The 18202-nt window shown below is 37.6% G+C and overlaps 1 pseudogene; it reads left to right on the forward strand.

Moving 5' to 3' along the window:
* Positions 1-2946: 2946 nt before the first annotated feature.
* LOC114641151 (uncharacterized) lies at positions 2947-3083 on the forward strand (annotated as a pseudogene).
* The last annotated feature ends 15119 nt before the right edge of the window (positions 3084-18202 follow it).

An 18202-nucleotide genomic window follows, 5' to 3' on the forward strand; every position in this document is an offset into this window, starting at 1 on the left:
TCCACCACTTGTAGCAAGCCACAAGATCAAAGATGAGGATCTTTTATAAAGAGTTATGCTGTTTAATGATTTTTTTTTTAAAAAACAAAAACACAAACATTTCCTTAGATCACATGTTAAGTAAATCATTTTTCATATAAAGTAAATAAAGTTTATCAATGATCATTGCCAATGTGAGACCTGTACCCCCATACTAGAGAGTCCACCTCCATCTTTAAGAAATATGCAACTTCCTAGAAAAAGGGTTGGTGGTGAAGAGCAGAGAGCAAACTGTACAATTATATAGCCGGTGCTGTATTGTCTGGACATAAACAAAGTAGAATAGGATGATTTTTTGGCAATTGCTTAATGAACTCGCTACCACAGTTACTCAGCAAACAGCCGGTATCAACTTCTCAAATTTTTTGTAAGGTATTCTGAGAAGATGATAAACACGCACGTTAATAAAAACACTCCTCCCTCACTTCTAACTCGAATATCAGAGTTTCCAGATTCTTGTAATCTTCCTGTAATCAAGATTGTCAACACCTATAAAGGACTTTCCTACGCTCACTGTACTACCGTGTCATTTCATATTTCTTTTTAAATGGTTTTATTGTCTGTGCAAGTTTATTTTAAACATATTTTAGATCACCCTGAAACTGGACCAAGTATATTATGACAAGAAGTGGCTTAAGGACACAGAAGTGGAGCAGCCATCCACCAGATAAGCCCAAATGTCACTTATGGCTCCATGTAGGATTAGCAGCAAGTTATATAATCGGTCTATTCATATGGAGGAGTTCATATTAACAGATCACACAAGGCACAAATTAATAGCCAGCTTTGATGAGCATAGGGTAAAGTCTGGATGTAGTTCATAAAGATAAGTGCCAGGAGAAAAGACAATATGGCAGGACTAATAGAATTCAGTGGATATCTATCACTTGAGAGTTAAGTAGTTTAATGTCGATAAAATACTGTATAAGCTAATAACTTTAGATTTGTACTAGCCATTTTCTGAGCTTGTGTAATCCATTATAGGTAGTACTGGTAGCACGTGGCAGATCTGCTCCTAATTACACCAAGCCAGCTGACATTTTCAGATTAGCCTAATATGCAAAAACCCACTAAAGAAAAACAGTCAACATCCATGAAACGTGTTAAGCTTTCTATTTGTCTTCATACTTGCTTAATCTAAAATCGGGGCAATTGGGTACCAGAGCAAGAGATATGATACAAAAATTAACTGTTGGTGAGGCCTCACTCACTCAGTCAACATCCATGAAATGTGTTAATCAAGCAGTCTGTCTATCATTATACCTGCCTGATCCAATTTGGGGTCATGAGGTACCAGAGCAAGAAGTAAGATCCAAAAATTAACTGTAAGCCCCCTTCACTCATACATTCAAAGGGGCTAATTGAGAGATGCCAACTAACCAGAGCTGACACAAGCCATTCTGCCTTTCTCAGCAAGAACTAACAAAATCACAACCAAGCAGCAATACCACATAAACAGTAAATATTGTAGTGCTGCAGCACTTCGACTTTAAACACTCATCAAGTGTGTTATAGGACAGTGTGAGAATAGGAAGTTTTCATGGCAGTTCGATACATCCTGCACCAACTCAGATATTTTGGTAAGACACTGTCTCTTTCTCTCACACTTGCGTGAGACAACCTGGACACCTATGGGGAAAAATGTCTGCACACAACAGACTGACAGCATACTTAGACAACTAAAAATAAAGCAATATAACATTAATTAAGCTTTCCTTTCTGAATTTTAGACACTGGATCTTCATGGCTGCAAAGATTTTAACTACATCTTTTATGAAAGCATGGAAAAGGTTTTATATAAATAAAATACATTATTATAATAAACACAGGCAGGGGCAAGGCCTGGATTTAAAAAAGGTGTCTGTGAGTTGGCACAGCACCACTGTGTCATTTTAATCTGACTAACATCATTCAAATTATTACCAGTAATATTAACCAAATGTATTACAATTATTCAAATGCAATGTTTTTGGAAAGCGTCTTTAATTTCCAAATGAATAAATTTAAAGCTCTAAATACGTCTTCATGTTTTTATTAAAAAACAGTAAATGCATTATGAAATCTCAGGGAATCAAGTAACTAGACTGTAAGGTGAATATTAATAAAATCAGTGCATTATTGAAAGTCATCTAAACATATTCCTGAAAGACTAATTCATTCCTTTAGATTTTATGGTAACCAATATTAACTTCAAATATTAAAGAATAGTTTCATTTTCCTGGTATTATTTAGTAGAATGTTAATAAAATGGGTCTCTGTCCTCACTGCCATGATAAGGAAACAGATTGCTCATTAAAGGATAAAATTATACACATTTGATTTGCTTAGTTTAATCTATATTTTTTTGTAATAATTAATCATTAAAATTTATAACATACTTTTAGGCATTTAAAAAAACAGATCCACTTCCCTACCATTCCTAATTGCTTTACACAGTAACAGATTATTGCAGATCCAGTTCAGTAGAGAGTTGGCTCTACTTGCTAACATTTCATAATCACTAAAGTTTAAAACATTTTAGGAAAGTCAAACAACTTCCCTGACTTTTACACTAAGTGATGTTTCCTTCACATCCAAAAGTCAACATTGTTTTGCTCTCTGTAAATAGATATCCCCATTGTATTCTTGCAGTCAGGATTAAATTCTACAGTTTAAACCTCATCATATAAAGAATAGTCCCACTATACTTCTTTGAAAGTAAAGACAACATAATATTTCTTACTACACTCTGTTACTACATGAATTGGGTACCTCCAACCTGAATATAGACCACTGCCCCATCCACAGGGAGATGAGGCATGGCCTTGCAAGTTCAGGCTAGGTCCTCCTGAGTGGTCTGTCAGGCAGCCGCAGCCCCAGTGAAGTCCGTATTGAGCATGAGCAGCTACTTTCCCCCTAATACAGATCTCTACTTCTCGGCCTCTTCTAGGTTAAGATCAAGTGTAGTATCTGTACTTATCTTTTTAATATCTGATAGATTCCCCTGCTTGCAAGGAGATGTTCCATATTAAATAGATTTTTGAGAACGGGAGCCGAGAGTCTTTTCCGGACCCTAATCATCCCTAATGTCTAATTGGCTAACTTTCTCTTCTGTTCCTTTTTCCACCCCTCTATCCCTCTGACTCAGACACATTATGTGGCAGTGTAAGTGCTACAATACCAACATGTGGAGCGGTCAATGGAGAATGGCTGCACTGGTCCTCAATCGCATGTGTGTGCTGAATTAGCCAAACACTTTGTCAAACACTCACCGCATTGATGCCACTGTACCACTAAAAACTGAACCTGCCATCTTTGTCACACTCCTAAACACAGATGTATAATTATCTGTAAATTAGTTTCTAGAAAATTCTGATTCAAGCATTCAATTTCAAATTATATTATCAGTTTTGGATTTAGTAGCACATAGAAAGTCAAAAGGTTGTGATTGCTTGTGCTTTGGTATTATTTACAATTCTCTATAAAGATTGGAGCTGTGTCACATAGGAGTGAAAAAAATGAGAAGTGAGCTGCGGTGTCAGTGTAGCTTACGTTAAACTAAATGTCAGGAAGGGATCATTAATTTATTACATTTTCTTTTGTTTCATCTTGAGCCGTATGAAAACATACACGCATTGCCAATTTGTGCATCTGACTACCGTGATGCTGAGTAGTTGGGAGGCACGTGATGCACATGCCATGTGACCTGTGACATCATGGTGGCCATGATATAAAGCATTGTTGCCTGCATTAAGTAATCATCCAAACTTTAAGACCTCTCAAAGGAAAGATCCCTCTGAGAAGCAACTACTTGAGTGATAAAAAGTATTATTTAGAAACCAAGCTTGGGTCTGCTTTTTGGTTGGTTGGTGCTACAATTCTGTTTTTGTGTTATAGTTTGGTAAATGTTATTATAATTTTCTGTAATAAAGAGCTATTAATGACTCAGACAATCCTCATGCCTAATCCCTAAACAGAAATACAGCTGTGCATTTTCATGTTTCTTCCACTTTCTTCTAAAAAGCAGCCGAATAGAAATGCCATTCTGTCCATCTTAAATGTAATAGATAGATAGATAGATAGATAATGAGAGGGGGTTCACCTGACCAGACTGTGTTTTGGCTGGAGAAGTCTGTGTGTACAATGAAAGGAACAGTGTTCACTACGAAAGGCATTTCACTAAATGTATGTGTAAATTTAAAAAGTGTACTAACAAATATTATGTCAGCTTTACTTACACAGAAGTATAGTGGAAAAGAAGAGAGACACGTCTTTATATGAAGAGGTATAAACTGTTAAATGTAATCCTGACTGCAAGAATAAAATGGGCAGATCTATTTAAAGCAAGCAAAACAATGTTTACTTTTTTATGTGAAGTTAACATCACTTACCGTTCAAGTAAAAGTCAGGGAAATGATTTGACTTTCCTAAAACTTTGAAACGACTCTGAAATGTTAGCAAGTAGAGCCCCCATGTGGCCAACTCTCTACTGAACTGGATCTGTAATAATCTGTTACTGTGTAAAAGAATTACGAATGGTAGAGAAGATGATTTGTTTTTTTTAATGCTTACAAGTATATTATACATTTTTAATTATTTTTACAAATATATAAATAAAACCAAACAAAACAAATGTTTATAATTTCATCCTTGAATGAGCAATATGTCTACTTATTATTGTAGTGTGGCCAGAGACCCATTTTTATTAACATTCTACTAAATAATACCAGGAAAATGAAACTATTTTTTAATATGTGAAGTTAAAATTTGTTACCATAAAATCTATAGCAGTTAATTAGTTTTTCAGTAATATGTTTAGATGACTTTGAAAGTCTTAATTTTGAATATATTCAAATTGTAATAATGCACTGATTTTAATAATGGTCACCTTAAAGTCTACTTACTTACTTACTTGATTCCTTCAGATCTATTAATACATTTTTTTTATAAAAATATGAAGAGGTATTTATAACTTTAAATGTATTCATTTGGAAACTAAAGAAGCTTCCCAAAAAACGTTTGAATGACTAATGCATTTGGTTAATTAATATTATTGGTAAAAATTTGAATAAGGTTAATTGGATTGAAACGACACAGTGCTGCTGTGCCAGCTCATGGACACTTGCTTTAAATCTAGGCCTTGCCATTGCATGTTTATAATAATAATAATAATAATAAGGTATCTTTATACAGTATATAATACACTACCATGGCTGATAGTTTGTCTGTCCAGGATTTTAAATCACTTGCAGCTCCAAACCGTTTGACACATTGACCTGAAATTTGGTACACATACTGTATGCTACGTGATGTCTACTATATGCTTTCAGGGCGATGATTGACCTTAAAGGTTATTCCTCTTTTTATTTTTATTTTATTGTAGAATCAACTCTCGGCAGTGGCCAGCAGGGTGGCCGTGCGGCACAGGCGTACGTGCAACGCTCTCATCCCTACCACCTTCGCCATCACTTCCCCTACCTCTTCATATCTTAAATCATTCTTGAGGTAGGTTGAAGACTTAAGTGCCAGCTAAAGTGAAAAATTAAAGAAAAACGTACTTGCAACACAAACACTGACTTAATCAGTTTTAACGCAAAAAGATGCAGACGAAAGAAGAAAAGAAGCAGGCTGCTAGGGTGGAGAAAAGAAGATCTGCTCAGGAAGCAGCAAGCACATCAACCTCTGAGCAAACAAATGCTAAATGTACAGTGAAAGAGTATGAAAATTATGAATGCTAAAGTCAAGTGTATTCACTGTATGTTGTCATGCAGTGTGCTGTTACTGGTTTTATTTATATAGCACCTTACTCATGCTTTACTTTTAATGTTGTCCTCATGTCTATGCTCATTCCTCCCACATCCCCTATAACATGTTTGTTAGATTTATTAAAAGTCTTCCCATAAAGGAAAAACTAGGCGATTACCTAGAGTGGTACTTGAGCAAGGCCAGCAGGCAGTGGCCAAATTAACCTTTTCAAGGTATTATATAACCTGTTAGGAGCTTGATGGCAGAGCACATCATCCTACCAATCTCCTTCTAATCACGTTGAAAGAGCCAAGACGTCACAGCTCAGGCCACGCACCCTGACTCTATGGCAATGGTGCCAGTTCTGATCATGGCATGAGACACTGTTGATCAACAGTGAGGCGCAGAACATCAAGGCAACCAAAACTGTCCGGCTGTGAATATAAAAAAACAAAAACAAACACTCACAGCTTCTCAAAATAAAAACAGATAAAACATATCACAGCACAATAACACAATATAATTTTAATGGAATGGCTTCAATTTCCATAGAGTGAAAACTGGCAGAGAAAATTACAATAAAAGATGTAGTTAAAATCTTTGCAGCCATGAAGATCCAGTGTCTAAAATTCAGAAAGGAAAGTTTAATTCATGTTATACTGCTTTATTTTTAGTTGTTTAAGTATGCTGTTAGTCTGTTTTGTGTAGACATTTTTCCCCATAGGTGTCCAGGTTGACTCTCACACGTGTGAGAGAAAGAGATGGTGTCTTACCAAGAGATCTGATTTGGTACAGGATGTATCGAACCGCTGTGAAAGCTTCCTATTCTCGCACTGTCCTATAACACTCTTGATGAGTGTTTAAAGTAGAAGTGCTGCAGCACTACAATATTTACTGTTTATGTCGTATTGCTGCTTGGTTGTGATTTTGTTAACTCAAAGAGGGCTAAAACAGTTCTTGCTAAGAATGGCAGAATGGCATGTGCCGGCTCTGGTTAGTTGGCATGTATGAGTGAGTGAGGCCTCACCTACAGTTAATTTTTGTATCATATCTCTTGCCCTGGTACCCCATTGCCCCAATTTAGATAAGGCAAGTATGAAGACAAATCGAAAGCTTAACACATTTCATGGATGATGACTGTTTTCTTTAGTGGGTTTTTGCATATTAGGCTAATCTGAAAATGTCAGTTGGCCTGGTGTGATTGATGGCAGATTTGCCACGTGCTATGCATACTACCTATAATGGATCACACAAGCTCAGAAAATGGATAAATGGCTAGTACAAATCTAAAGTTATCAGTTTAGATATTATCAGCATAAACTACTTAATTCTCAAGTGATAAATCTCCACCGAATTGTATTAGTTTTCCCCTTGGGGATTAATAAAGTATCTATCTATCTAGTTCTGCAATGTTTTTCTTGGTATCCTGGCAGTTATTATGAACTACATCCAGACTTTACCCTATGCCCACCCTAAGCTGGCTATTAATTTGTACCTTGTGTGATCTGTTAAAATTACATTGTGGCATAGTGGCTATGGCTTTGGACAATCCATGAGGTTGTGAGTTCAAATGTTGCTATTGACACCGTGTGATCATCAGCATGACACCTCAAGCCACTTCACCTGCCTGTGCTTCTATTTGCAAAACAAAAGTAATCTAATCAATTGCATCTCAAATGTTCTATGTTGCCTTGGAAAAAGGAGTGAGCTAAATAAGTAAATAAATAGCTTTCTAAGATGTTGCCACTGTGGCCTTTGTTTATGGCTGCCCAAATCAAAAGTACTGTAAAATGTCAGAGTCACCATTCTGATGCCCAATACCCTTTGGTAATCATGATATTTGTGGCAGCAAAGGTCTCACTGAGTCATTCCAGCAGTCCTCATGATGCACCTATATACATCGTACCTGTTACTATATACAGTATACATTGTGTGCATGTGACAAACCAAGCTTTGCAGTCTTAAAGTTCTATTTGATGTCTCCTTTCTATGGAAAAATACCTGCATATTTAAGGAAAAGCATTTAAAAAGTGGTGTGCCATGTGGGTTTCCTCCCACAGTCCAAAGACAGATGGGTTAGGTGAATTGGCATTGTTAAATTAGCCTGTGTGCTTGTGTATGTACTGTATGTTCACCCTGTGATTTGCTGGCGCCCTCTCCAGGTGTTACTCCTGCCTTGCACACTATGCTAGCTGGGATAGACTCCACATACCACGTGACCCTGCCCTAGATTAGCAGGTTAGGCAGATGGATGGCTGGATGGTAGGAATGAGTAAGTCCATCCATCCATTTTTCAAATTCCCTTATACATGCACTCTGTAATTGTGACTGGTGTACCTTTATAAACACTTTCTAGTTCAAGTAGCAGGTCCAGGATAAATATTGAATATGAATGTCACATTAGATCTTACTGGTTATTTAAGATACACAACTCTCATTTCATACTGCTAGCTAGTTTAAAAATGGACATTGCCTGCATGTTAACGTGCATCATCTTTTTACAGAGCATTCCTTTGATTTACTACAAGTCACTTTCCCATATTTAGAAAATATACTCATCACATTTTAAAAGGTAAAAGGTTATAGTGGAATTTAAATAGAACTCTTGTTCAGAGGGAACACAATGAACAGCTGAGTACTCCCATAAAATCCCATTTTAGGCATGGAATTTATTAGAGCTATGCAAGAAGCGCCACTAAAAGGTGCAACACCATTTAGGATCTTAAAACTGGTGGGTGTGTGTTTTGTACTTTTTTCCTGAAAAAAAATCTTAATTTTTTAACAAAATGTTTACATTCACAGAACTTGTACGTTTGTAGTTTATTAAAGGGCCAAAGTAGAACACACTTCATAAATGTTAAGTCCTTCATAGTCAAGAATGGAGGTTTCACCTTCTGCTTGGATAATACCCCACTGATTCTTAGAGCTTCAATATGGTGTTGAAAGCCTTGGGCTCAGGGTGGGGAAGCAAACTTTAATTACATCTAAAATGAATTGACTAGCATTATAGATTCGATGAGAACAAACAGAACTTGCCAGTGGTGTTCACAGATGAGTGACTCACATAGGTCAGTCAAGCTTAGCCTGAAAAAGCTACCTGGAGCTTCTCGGTCAGCAAAGCAGTTGTGTGTGTATGGCACTGGTTTGTGTGAGACATGTTGGCTGCAATTGCTGTTAGAAAATCAGCATGAGAAGGAATGGATATGTTCTATGGGAGAGACCAATGGTGGGTCTGGGGTATTTACAACCCCCTGGCTTTGTGCCATGCAGTCTGTTTTAATGAAGGATGGGCTCGCTTTAAAATTATATCAAGCATGTCTGAGTTACATAAGCTTTGATTGTCTTTTGTATGTATGTAGTGCTTAAGTTGAGTCAGAATGCAGTACTGGCTAATATCCCAGTCCATACAACCATACAATGGAGCTCAACAGAGTACCAATCTGTACGTATTTTTTGTAAAACATACCGTCTTACCCATACCTACTAATCCAATTAGTGCGTTTAAGTGACGCATTGACAAGTAAACCTGCTTCCAGTTAGTTATCCAGCAATGGATTGGTTTATTCCACTTCTCACCTTTCACTTCCAAAAATCGACTTTTGCAATGAATAAAGTATCATTGAAAAGCACTACACAATGAAAGCATTAAAAGAGGACAATGGCTATAAATTTTTCACGGAGGTATTCCTTTACAATTACCAATGGAAGCATTTTAACTTGTTTTTATACCAGTATAGTGGCAGTTTTAGGTAATCCGATTTTTTTTTTTTTTAAAGTTAGCTCATTCTGTTTTGACTGGCAACAACATATTAGAAACAATACAGACTAGACAAGATAAATTACATGTAATCTCGTAAATTAACAATATCTAAGCTGTGTTTACCGAGCTAACATTTATCTCAGTATTGTTTCAAAACCTTTTTCATGTTTGCTGTATATCTCTCTAGTATAAAAAAAAATCCTGGAAGGGAGACTAGGGAGACGAGACGTGATCTTTTCGGATCTTCTCGGAAGACAATTTGACGTCCCGCAAGAGACACTTTAACGTTACGCGAGACAAGGCAGTGAGACAACATTTAAAACAAGTTCACGGACATCTAACCTACCAGTTGTTGGAATGCTTTTGGCAGACACGCTTCACGTGCTCCCAGCTCTTAAAACAATGACAAGCAACAAGCAGAAGACGCAGCTCGCCAGCAGCAGCAAGCCTGCTGATGATCCCACTGTTACTCCTTAGCATGTGAAAAGCTAAACCCCACTCCCCATCACAATGTGAGCGGTAGAGACACGAAGTGGCAAAAGGACAGCTGCTGTACAGGTTTTTAAATGATCGACGTGCAGCGCGACAGGCAGAATACGCAGCTCGACAGCAGCAGCAACAAGCCAGCAGATGATCTGACCCTTCTCCTTAGCATGCTTTCACCTGCCCCCCCTTCACAACGAGAGCAGCGTTATACAGCCTGCGAGAAAGAGATTTAACCACACCCGGGACCAGAAATAAAGGACAAGTACAGTATTGTTTTTACAAAAGTTTTACAGTAAAAGTGAAAATAATGCATATGTAACAATTCCCATGAAAATAATCTCTTTAAAATTGTATATCCGGTAAACCAAACCCGGGGGTGGGCGAGCGAAGTGAGGTTACTAAGTTCCTGCCATGATATGCAGAAACATACTACATTAGATGTGCTTTTAAAAGTTACAGTTCATTTTGTTGGATAAAAAAAATGAATCTCATTGCAGTTACACTAAGTTGTGCATACTAACCAGGAGCAGATGTCATTGAGTAGTCATGTTTCATTGAGAAGAGGCCTGCTGTGCTTTTTTTCCCCATCAGCACAGCCTGTCACATATTAGCTCAGAGACAAGCATTTGTCCTTCCAAAATGCGATTCCTGCTTCAGTAGAACACTAAAGTTGATACAGCTGAAAAATCTCAGCACAGCAGCGTATAAATGTAGTGTACTCATCACGTTTGAGCCACAGCCTATAGCAAAATCTGATCCTTCATCTCTTGATTGCTTTGAATCCTTTTTCCCCAGTCTATGCTTCATCAATCAGAAAGTTGTGTGTTTGAAGGTGGCCCCTAGTACATTAGCTGTCCAAAAGAGTCTGCAAGCGTTTGAGGAGCAGTGTTGGAAATTCTGCTACAATGTCACTGTATGCCAACTCCAAAAAAAAAAAAATGTATCTATCAGAAACAGAAAAGAAGAAGATGAATAATAATAAGAGAAAAGGTTTTTTAAGATTTCATTCTGGTTTAAATAATAATGGTAAGGATTTATTTTGGCTTGTTGTTGAAGAAGAAAAGTGAAATCAGAAGTGCTGACATTGAGCTGATCTGTGTAGAGAATGCTCATCTGTTCAGATGGTGGTCTTTACAATTTTAAAGTAACCTGAACCTCCAGGAGGTAGTACCAGCATTCAGTTATCAATTCTACAGTACATGACAGATTATACAACACATTATCCAGATTGTGATTACATAAATGTTACTTGTGAAGGAGATGAAATAAGCTCAAATTTATGAAGGAGATGAAATAAGCTCAAAAAGATTTTTCAACTACCCAAATGTGACAAGGGTGGATGGCTGACGCCATTGATACTGATGATACAGTGCAAAAACAGGAATTTATTTATAACATGCTCGTTACACTGAATCTGGAACGGTTTTGCTGAAACTTGCCAATGGAGTTTGGGTCATGTGTACGCGGAAATGAACAAACTGCTGTTGTTACATGTCCTGCATTTAAAAGGAATTGTGAAAAATAACTTGAGAACCATTAACAAACAACCTGTACTCATGAAAATGCGCTCATATTATTTAACAGATACAAGTATTACTAAAAGATAGCCTACATACAATATACAGAAGCGGTTGGCACCCAGTAACTATTAAAGTGAGAACAATTCCCATCCACCAAGTAAGTTAGAGAAGAATTAACTTTCAAAATCATATTTATATTGCTCAAAACCTTTTATCCTGAGCTAATACCACAGACACAGCACTGTGTTCTGTCGCCACCTCAACATCCACCGTTTACAAAATTATTTTTTTAATAATACAAGTGGTTTTATTTGGAATTTATAGATTTTTATTTCTTGTTCTTGTTGTTCACATGCTGAGTTGCACCTTTTAACACTGCAATTTGATGCAGGCTGTGGTAACACTCATTCTTCAGTTTGACATTACAATTCTTTTATGTACTATAGGTGCACACACATTGTGGTGGACCCCGGACAGGACACCCATTCACTATATATTCAGGGGGAACAGCCATGGACTGTGCAATACCTCCGCCTGGACGCTAGATGGCCACCCCCCTGGGTTGGAGCGGTACCTCAGTTTCCCACATGGCTCCATGGGAATTGGAGTTGGGAACAGCCCTGTTGGGTCCCGCAGGCGCCGCCAGGGGGTCCTGCAGCTGGGACTCCTGAGCCCATATGGGCAGTGTATTCGCCACACCCGTAAGTGCAGCCGGAACTCAGTCAACCACCTGGAGCACTTCCGGGTGGACTATAAAAGGGGCCAATAGCCACCACTCAATGGCCGGAGTTGGGAGGAGGAGGAGGAATGGTGGTGCCAAAGAAGAGTGTGCTTGTGTGTTACTTGTGGGACTGTGTTGTGCCTGTGGGGATCACGAGGAAGATGTGCCCCACAGGTGAAGAAAAAGGTTCTTGTTTTTATACGTGCCTCCGGTGTGAGTCTGTGTCAGGTCAGGCGCCTATATAGCGCCTTGTTACAATATTTAAATAACTGTGACATTACTACATCTAATACACTTAAGAGATTCAGATGTTTACGCATGTATATACACCAAATGTTTGTGTATTTACTCATATGAAGTTGATTTTTTTAAAGGTATTTCAGGATTGCTTGGGGGGGGCACAAATGAATGTTTCTTAGTATAATGTGAACTAGGGCCGGTCCTAACATCCAGCATGACGTGGATTTCTCCCTCACTCTTGGTGCTGCTGTGATACTCTCTCACTTTCAGTGTCTCAGTTGAATTTTTAGACTCCCACCAAAAATTATTTCTCATTGTATACACCTCACAAACTTCAACTGAGGATACATATTTGCAATAAAGTACAAGACATTGAATGTGATTCCAAAATACTGCTCAACATATTGGACAATTAGTGTCTACATAATGCTGGGGGAGTAATCACATCTGAAGATTACCAAGACACCTTATATATGCTATATGTACCACTGTGAACATCTTGAGCTGTATCACGTAAGGGGCCAAAAAGCAAGCAATAATGATGGTCAGTAGAAATTAGCTAATCCCACTCAATGAGACAGATTTGTAAATGACAGATAGAAACTGATAAAAGACTATATCTTGGATATATTTTCATTGGCACATTCATTTTGCTCTAAACTGCGTTAGTATTGTACTTATGTTTGCTTTGATTATCTATGCTAGTGATAACATTTCCAGCTTGTTTTTTGGTTAAGAATTTCCAACATAATTACAAAAGAGAAAATAGGTCTTTTCCCAGGTCTGTTTTAACCACATGCCTTTTCCAGCAATCACAGTGTGGTTGTGGAGCACCCTCAGATCTGTACCCACCACTGAAAGATGAAAGGGGCTTTTGCTGAAGATGCTGAAAAACCACACGATAACCTTACCTCAAAACTTCAGTCTTCCTTGTCTGAAAAATCTCAGAACACTATCTGCCATTGGTGACATTAAGTTGTTGGCTGGGATTGGCTCCAGCAGACCCCCGTGACCCTGTGTTTGGATTCAGCGGGTTGGAAAATGGATGGATGGATAGATAATTTCTTCCATAGTCATGGACAATGGTATAGTCTTTTCTCCCTAGAAGTTACTAAGAGATAGAACCTTCTTGCTATAACTGAGAAACAGTGTGGTAATAGCTCTGTTGTTGTGTTTAGAACAGGTCCCTGTAAACAGGGACTTGAAAGATGGGATAAGCATACAGTTTTCTGACCGTTTTGAAATGGTTCAGAAACGTCTTGAAATGGTTCAAAAATGTTAACAGTAATGATTTAAGATGTAACAAGATTGAGCTTAGAACTGAACTTTTCTTATTATGAATTTTTCCATTTTTTTGCTATTTTAATTTTCTTTTTTGTGTGAACTGTTTTACTTTGAAACTTAACTAAACTCTTAAAAACAAAAGATATTTTGTCCGTGGAATCATTTCTGCGCGTCAGACTTTTGTTGAATCTCAATTTTTAAGTTAGAGCTGCTGAACTTTGATAACTTTGGAAAACACGCAGCTACACACATGCATCAGCTGACATTTCCAGTTTATAGTGGACGAACACAAGGGATTTCCTCTTGCTTTTTGTGATGTTAAGATCAAAACATCTGTGAAGTTAAGGCTGTTATTGCTTGTCCTTAACTGAACATGCTGATGCTAAAACATCACAATCAGTGAAATGCATCAGATATAAAACGGAGAGTCTGTCATAAGGATCCTGTGAAGGTTTTGATCACACACTCTATTGATCATTTTTCCACCTCAGCTTGTTTTATAAAGCAAAATGAAAACAAAATAAAAATGTTGTGTACTGTAATGTGAATAGTGAGTGCATTTTATTATTTGAGCTACTATTCACATTTTCTTCCAATATGGTGTGGGCAGTGAAAATGTAATGTGGGCGTCTCTGAGATTATTTCGTATCATTTTCATAATTTTTACATATAGTTGTGCTTATAAGTTTATATACCCGGGCAGAATCTGTGAAATATTGGCCATTGTTTGGAAAATAAGTAAACAGGCTCTCTGTTTAATTAGACAGTATTCTCAGAAAAAGATATTTAATCATCACATAATTGTGTGTGCCCTTTGTAAAATCAAAAAGATAACCGAAATCACCCAAATGGACCTGATCAAATGTTTACATACCCTTGAATGTTGGGGCGGATAAGTTCAAATTAAGGGTAAATAAGGGAGGGTGTCTACACCTGTAACCTCTCCGATTGTAATCCACGTCTGTGTATAAACAGTCATATTTAAATTCATGCAGTGTTGCACTGACTTTACTGGATACCAAGCCATGGGGAATGCAAAAGAACTGCCAAAGGACCTGCGAGAAAAGGTTGTTATGTATAAATCAGGAAACATTTAAAAAATATCCAGAGATCTGAAAATGCCGGTTAGTAGTGTTCAAACTCTGATGAAAAAATTGAAAGTTAGGGGTTCTGTTGTTACCAAGCCATGGTGAGGTAGATCAACCAAGGTTTCAGCTACAACTGCCAGGATCATTTATCAAGATGCCAAGAAAAATCCACAAGGCACTTCAGCTGAAATGCAGGCGAGATCCACCTCCATGCTTCACAGTAGGTATAGTGTACGTTTCATTGTGGACCTTGTTGCATCCTCTCCAAACTTAATGTTTACAGTTGTGAACATAAAGTTCAAATTTGGTCTCATCACTCCAAAGGACTTTGTTCCAGAAGTTTTGAGGCTTATCTAGATATTGTTTGACATATTGTAAGCAGACTGTTTTGTGGCATTAGCACAGTAAAGGCTTTTTTCTTGCAACTCGACCATGCAGCCAATTTTTGTTCAAGTACCTCATTATTGTTCATCTTGTTGGCAGAGGAGCCTGTGTTTCAGCTGAAGTGGCTTGTGGGTTTTTCTTGGCATCTTGACAAATGATCCTGGAAGTTGTGGCTGAAATCTTGATTAGTCTGCCCGACAGTGGTTTGTTAACAACAGAACTCCTAGATTTCCACATTTTTTTATCAGAGTTTGAACACTACTGCCAGGCATCTTCAAATCTCCGGATATTTCTTAATATCCTTTTCCAGATTTATACAAATCAACAACCTTTTCTTGCAGGTCCTTTGGCAGTTCTTTTGCTTTCCCCATGGCTCAGTATCCAGCAAAATCAGTGCAGCTCTGCATGAATTTAAAAAGAGTATTTCTACACAGACACAGATTACAATCAAAGAAGTTTTAGGTATGGACACCCTCCTTTAATTACCCTAATTTGAACTTGTGTGTATATTATCAGCCCCAACATTCAATTGTAAACTTTTGATCAGGCCCATTTGGGTGATATCAGTTGATCATTATGATTTAAAAAGGGCACACCCAGTTATGTGATAATAAATTGCTTTGACTGAGCATACTTCCTATTTAAAAGGAAAATGTTCTGCATGATATATTTTCCAAACATTGGGCAATATTTCACAAATTCAGCCAGGGTATGCAAACTTAGAAGCACAACTGTATGTACTTTTGTGTATTTATATATTATCTTGCTATTCTGGCAATGCATTTTAATATTTTTTGAATGGATGCAGCTATTTCATAGCCATCTTTATTTAATGGTTGGCCCGTGTTGTTTATAGTTGCTAAGCCTGTGATGAGTGTCATTACACTCCTATAGAAGATGGTGACTCTTCTGAAATCTTAACAGTGTGGTACATTCAGATAAATCCATCCTGTCACTAATCAAATGTACTCCCAACTACTGCTTCTTTTCAAGAACATTTAGGCGGGGGTTACGTCTGTAATTCATTTCCAAAATTTGATACATTTTACATTGAAAGCACAAATGAAAATGCAACCATTTCAAAATGTAATCATGTCTTTCCAAAATATTCCTTAGCATCATCCACTTCCTATACTTGCATGAATGACAGCAGCTGGGAACACATTGAAAAACATGAGAAAGTGGACTGGAAGCTCAGGAAGGCTTTGAATCATTTCTGTTCACCTTTGAGGTGGGAACTGCAAATACATCACAGGGGACACAACTAAAGGTGCTGGTCAGACAACACGGCCCAGGAGGGTCGGAGAGGTGACAGACAAACTGCATGTCTGGTTTCATACCTCAGGCACATAGAAAAGGAGACTCAAGAGGAGGGACATCCATTTGGCAGGCTTCTTTTTAGATTAAACCATTTATGTCAGAAGAGGAACTGCATGCAAATTAATAATACATAGTTTTATATATTATTGAAATGATGTCCGAGTCTATTTTAAAGTCCCTTCCTTTTAAAGATTCCAAAGTACAGTAGGAAAAGGATCTCTTACTCAACATTTCAGAAAAGGAGTGGAAGGGAGTCATGCACAGAATTCACTCGAGATCCATATGTGCAAAGCTTTTTTTTCTCAACTTAAAATTATCTATCGAGCACATCTATTACGTTTAAAATTGTCCAAAATGTTTACAGGGTAAGATCCAACCTGCGAATGTTGTAATCAAGCTCCAGTTTCACTAGGCCACATGTTTTTGGTGTGTACCAAATTAACATCATTCTGGACAAACATTTTTAAATGCCTATCAGACAGCCTTGGTGTCACAATTTCGTCTAATCCACTAATACCTGTGTTTGGTGTACTCCTGGACAGGCTTAAAGTGGAGAAGGACAAACAAACTGTAGTTGCCTTTATTTCACTATTAGCACATAGACTTATCCTGCTCAACTGGTAGAATCCTAGCCCACCTCCATTAAGTCAGTGGGTAACTGATGTTATATATTATTTGAAATTAGAAAAAAGACAAAATTCTCTCTTAGAGGATCTGTTCAAAACCTTTTAAAAATCTGGCAGGATCTAATCAATAATATTTTAGAATAAGCACTTATATCAGGGAGATATACTTTACTACTCTCAAAAGTTTTACTCTGGCTGTTGGCCTCTCTCTCTCTCTCTCATGGGTGGGGACTGAATTGAATTTAGTTTAAGTTTGACTTGATTGTATGGCATGTCACATGCTTTAAATAAATTCAATAAAAATTAAATAAATAAATAAATAAAGACATAGAATGCCTGGCTAGCACAGGTATAGGGTGTCATTAATACGGCACAAAAATACACAGCCATTATACAATTATAAAGTGAAAAAAATGTGCAGTCTCAGGTGTGTAACAGTGCATACTTTAAAAAACAGCCGTTAAGTTTAAAGGTCCTTACCTTAAATGAATTAACTGAAGTTAAAATGACGACATAAGGCAGCACTTAATGTTCCAGCATTACCTAGGGTTGACTCTGTGCTATAAAGTAGTGCTGAAGGAAATAAAGACAGCATTTCCAAACTCTTTCAAAATACCCCAGAGGCGTGATCTGATTAAAACCTCAGATAACTAATGGGATTCAGGCATTGTCAAGATACAACTCTCACCAATTTGTGCCAAGAACGGTGTAAATACGTTTTAAAAATTGTACATTACAAATTTGTTTCCACTAATGACATTCAAAATCTCAACATATTTTCAACGTACTTAAATAAATTAGTGTAATTCGTTATGCTGCATTAAGTGTCTCTTTTCTTCTCAGAGACAGAACGTGAAAAAGGACCAAAACAAAAGCAGCGGGGGTCCTGATAGTTGCCAAAGAGATCAGCTGAGATACGTCAGACGCCAGGCTTCCCAAGAGTTCGGGACATCAACGTCACTAGGATGTGAGCCCAGGTGAAGACGCGGGGTGCCATACGACTGTCAAGG

This window comes from Erpetoichthys calabaricus, chromosome 1 (genome assembly GCF_900747795.2).
Source record: "Erpetoichthys calabaricus chromosome 1, fErpCal1.3, whole genome shotgun sequence".
NCBI lineage: Eukaryota > Metazoa > Chordata > Cladistia > Polypteriformes > Polypteridae > Erpetoichthys > Erpetoichthys calabaricus.